This window comes from Liolophura sinensis, chromosome 5 (assembly GCF_032854445.1).
Source record: "Liolophura sinensis isolate JHLJ2023 chromosome 5, CUHK_Ljap_v2, whole genome shotgun sequence".
In the NCBI taxonomy this organism is placed as follows: domain Eukaryota; kingdom Metazoa; phylum Mollusca; class Polyplacophora; order Chitonida; family Chitonidae; genus Liolophura; species Liolophura sinensis.
In genome coordinates this window covers 4,185,289-4,189,154 of record NC_088299.1, presented here as the reverse complement: position 1 = coordinate 4,189,154, position 3,866 = coordinate 4,185,289, and positions in this window count along the sequence as shown.

Here is a 3,866-nt window from a genome sequence, read left to right as displayed (position 1 = left end):
CCCAGGTATATATATAAATATACATATATATATATATATATACTGTATACATGTATGACACATATATTTTTTTTCTACCAAGGATAATGGTGTTCACTGCAATTGTTTCACGGGGACACTGCGTAGGAACTTGTGTAAATATATAGACATTGGGAAAAAAAAGATGCTAGTAGAAGACTGGGCACACTACTTGTGTGTTGTCGTTGAATGCGTTAGATATTTGTGTAAAAAGAACCACCCTTGATCTCAGAATAGTGTGTTTTTTCTTCGTTTATTTTTGAGAGGCGTGCACGGCACACTGAACTCCTCTACTTGGGGGGTGGGGGACTGCATCATGCTACAGAGATGATGTATTGATGTTAGAGAAATATCATTTTAACATTTATGTAAAACAAAGTCTACAGCGGAACACGCGTGTGATATATGGAATTAATATCTAGCAGTTGTAGACGCTAGTTTCCAGACTTGTTAAAGCGAAATGTTTTGTTTTCGATTGCCTCTGTTTGTTGTAAGCTGATCCGCCAAGGGTCGACCTTGTTTTACTATCTCTGAGGGTGTTAATAGATTGTACATAGTAATCGGTCAGGCAAGCCTGAGCTAAAGTAAAATATAAATCTTCGGTCACGTCTTAATAGAGTGGTGACTTACATGTAAACTGCAACATTATGTTAAATGATTTGTTCATCTTGTGCTTGCGTGCTGTGCAGTGCAGTGCAGTGCCACAAGGTTTCATCGTGCAAAAATGTGGAATTCTCTGGGCAATGTGATAGGGAACTCTCTTGAGTTTTGTTATTTAAATGCCCTGCAGTTCTTTTTTAGCTGTAAGTATAAGGGAATGTAGGGTGGCAGACAAAGCCCAACTTTCAGATAAATTCATGAATCAGTTGTATGGATAGATCTTACGTACATTGCATGTCGTAAGAAAGACAGGGTGATTAGTGAAATTCTGTGAAAGTTGGCCAGGAGTTTTTATTCTGGAGGAGGTTACTATTTTTTGATACGGAATAGATCAGTTTTAGAGAAAAAAAATCACTGTAATTTATTTAAACATGGGATGTAGCTTTTACCCAGCCCTAGAATTTGGAAAAGAGCTGATCAAGGTGTGTGGAGTGATGTAAAGTGCTATGTAGTGTATTATCAAACCAATTTAAGTCGTTAAAAGAAATTGAAGTTTATTGTTAAACATCTTTGTAATGTAATAGTGGTATTATGGTAAGATTGGACACTTTTAATGTCATGTGTCTCCCTGTGCATGTAGTACTTTTTTTTTTTTCACTCTGAGAAAAAGTTTACAGTTCTTGTTTTGATAACTATGGTGGGGGGACTTAAATAATAAAGACATTGTCTGTAGGCCCAAGTTGGTTTAAAGTGCAATTTTGATTTTCATAGTAATTTTTTGTCTCTAACACTATTTCCTCAAATTCAAGATAAAATATGCTTTTGGTCCTTAATATTTCCACAAGAGAAAGACGTTTATGGCACATGTAAGGGAAACAGAATTCCAAGTTTCACATTTCTTTGTTTTGTTCTATTGGATATTCATGGTATCGTCATCAGTCAATCGCATTCTTTGTTATTTTAGTTTTGTGGACTAGAATGGTGGATTGGATAACCAATCATTTCCTCCCTTACATTGGGACGCTCAAATAAATCTACCCATTGGTCCAGTTTCATTGCCCGTCACTGATTTTGTGTATGTAGTTTTGTATATATTTCTGTATATAGTTGTGGATATATGTACAGAATTCTGGACTATTAAAACACGTCAAGTCATTCAAAGATAACTTTGTTGTATTCTTTGTTTGTTACCAATTGCCAATGAAAAACATGTCCTACTTGATGTTAATGACCTAAACGTTCGTCCGAAAAGGTGCAGTTTCAGAGACAAATTAATACCAGTAGTAAATATTCGCACCTTCTGGATAAACCTCCAAAGGCATCGCTCTGAAGTCAATAGAACTGTGAGAAAACTCTCAAAATGGACGAAATTCAAGGTCATTTTATTCCAAGCATGTGTGAAATCATGTTCTCTGTTGTTACTTATCTATGCTCACAGCCGTAGAGAAATACCGATGTATTACAGAAAAGAACACAAAGAAACATCAATTAGGCGGATTGGCCTTAATTGTCAGAGTCTGGATCAAAATTCTGGCTATATGCATTAATGCGAGGAGTGATTTTCTTTACCCTCACCACGGTATGGCTGAAATATTGCCGATGCGGTGTCAAGTCATAATCATTCATTCTTCACTTGTTAGGGAGAGTCAAACTGCGTCATTCAAGTCAACCTGACGAATGTTTGTGATTTACCTGTGCTGTGAATGCACTTGATGCAGCATTGTGACAGCTTTTTGATGTTCGTTTAGCATTGGCTTCAGAATTCGATCATATCACCACTGTGTCTACTTGCAGGCTAGGCCTAGCGCCATCATACATGTATTTATACTGCTACCTCACTGGACCGCTGTGCTGGAGACGACAGATGCAACTCCCCACCCTGCCACATACGGACAACGGGCTGACCATTAGTAGACCCATATATTTCTTTTATGCAGAGCACTAAGCGAGATAGTGCTAAAATTACCGATGTTAAAAGTTTTCGGTATGACAGGATTTTGGACTGAACCCGGGAGTTACCGTTTACGAGGCAGGCACTCTTTGTTCTCTACGGTACGGTAGGCTTGTAAAACAGGCGCTGGTATCTAACCGGTCCAATCAAATGCTGATGCATTATAGCGCTGAATCGTTAGAAAGAGACCAGAGGCACAACAAAATAAGTCGCTATAAACAGACCCTTGTACAGCCAGGCTGTCCAGCATTTGATCTCTCATATCACAACATTCAATATGTCGTACATTGTATCAGTGGGATCATAAGAGTAGTCTCCCTTGGTACCTTCTTTCAGTAAAATGACTTCTTACCAGATATTTTGGGTTAATTCTGTAAAGCCATTTCTGACTGAAGTCAAAATTTAAAGTATGGCTCAAGAGGTTATTATTAAGCCCTTGGAAATAAAATTTTGACTACCTCATAAATCTTTATTTCAGAGAAATATTTCAAAATTACAACTTCCAGCATAAAGAACTAAGCACTGTTGTAAGGTTTTAAATTTTGTGAAATTTGGCCATTGGTAACTTTCTTCTCTTCCCACAATGTTCATGAGAAGCAGTATCTTGACCAGAAGCCTATTTAAATTCTGACAAGGCTTTCTTCAGGTGAGAAAACAATGCCTTAAGTTTGCTGGAGAATTAGTCTGACAATGACACCGCCCCCTTAATGACGAAAATTTTTCACAATAATTAAAATGGTGACTTGCCCTATTTCCTCAACCTTTTGGGATATGAAAGAGCAACTTCTGTGCAATTTACACACATTTTTATGCTGATTTTGGAGACAAAATTGGCCAGATTCAGGGCTTCACAAAAAGTGTAAGTTTACCATTCTACACAGAATAATACCTTCACGAAATGCTTAAATAAACAGCTTGCAAACCTGCAAAAAGAATTACAGTAACTTCACTGATGACACCATTTATTTTTGGCAAGGATTTTACATGTAATAAACCACTTAACTGTTATCAGAGTTCCTTCCACACTTAGCAAACACAACAGAAGACCACTTTCCATTTACATAGGCATATGAGTAGATTTATTTTATCTGTTGTAATTCTGAAGATGTGAACAGGCCACCATATTTTGCCTGTGTACAAACCTCAGTCTTGCAAACGTACCAACATGGATACGCATAAAACATAGGCTTTACCTTCACTAGACGGCTCACACATTCCTAATTTTTCTTTCGCTTGGAACACCCCAGACTTCTAGCCATAAAGATCATTTGTTACATAAATGTATCTGCTGACTGAC